Here is a 1,238-nt window from a genome sequence, read left to right as displayed (position 1 = left end):
TTTCCCTCCCTTTCTTCTTTCCTTGAGGTTGTTTATCAAACATGTGTGTTTTTCACACACACATCCTATTCTCACTCTGCTCCCTTTCTTGCTTTTTTTTCTTCCACGAGAGTGATGAACCATCCTGGTTTGCCTGGAACTGAGGGGTTTCTTGAGACTTAAGACTTTTAAAACTAGGAAAGTCTGGATGGTTTGTCACTCTATTTGAGCACTCATCACATCTGATATGTTCTATCTTTTATGCATTTATTTTGTTGGATAAGAATATAAACTCCATGAAGGCAGAAATGTTGTCTGTCTCCTTCACTGCTGTACCCCCAGTATAGGTACTGCATTTGGCTCAAAGAAGATGCTCAACAAATATTTGTTGAATGAAGGAATGAACTTATGGCCAGGCCAGCCTGGTCCCCAGAGAGATCGTGCCAATTAGGTTTTCTTGGGCTTTAAAAAATACCCTACAGAAGGGAGGTGGCCTCAGGTTAGGGGGTGGGGGTAGGCAAACTGCTGGGCCTAGAAGGGGACAAAGATCTATGACTGGTCTGTCTCACCTTCTTCAGGGGCAGAGCCCAGCGGCAGCTGGGCCTAATGGAAGTGGCTTCGGGTGTCAGGGCCCCAGCTGGGGTCCCTGGATGTGGCCTGCTGGTCATTGCCACCCCCTGGTGGTCTCTTATGAAAAAGCAGCCTCACCCACCAGCCAGGGGGCCAGAGATGCTCCTGCCCTCTCCTCCTGCTCCTACCTTCCCCCTCCTGCCTTTCCCCATTTTCTTCCCTCTTTCCTCTCCTCTTCTGCTCAGCCAATTGCTCTGCTACCTGATGGACAGAGCCTTCACCTTAGTGCACTAGGTTAAAACCTGGCTCTGGCATCCACCAGCTGTGTGACCTTGAGCCAATGACTAAACCTCTCTAAGACTCAGTGTCCTCATCTGGAAAATGGGGATTATAAGTCCTGAAGGTAAAATGAGATAATCCATGTAAAACACTTAGAACAGTGCCTGCCTCAGTAGATGTTTGATATTTGTTATTATTATTAATCTCATGCCTAGCAAGCACTTGGTAGTTTGCTTGCTTTGTTCTTCATCCGGATAACCTAGGCTGCACATCAGACTCATGTGGGTACTCCTAAAACATACCCATGCCTCCCCATCCCAGACCAGTCAAATCAGAAATCTTTGGTGATGGATCCAGGCATTGTATTTTTGGAATTTTTAGTTTATTTTTTTATTTATTTGTTGGTATCT

Source organism: Eschrichtius robustus, chromosome 12 (assembly GCF_028021215.1).
Source record: "Eschrichtius robustus isolate mEscRob2 chromosome 12, mEscRob2.pri, whole genome shotgun sequence".
Classification (NCBI taxonomy): Eukaryota; Metazoa; Chordata; class Mammalia; order Artiodactyla; family Eschrichtiidae; genus Eschrichtius; species Eschrichtius robustus.
Note: the sequence above shows the minus strand (reverse complement) of the source record.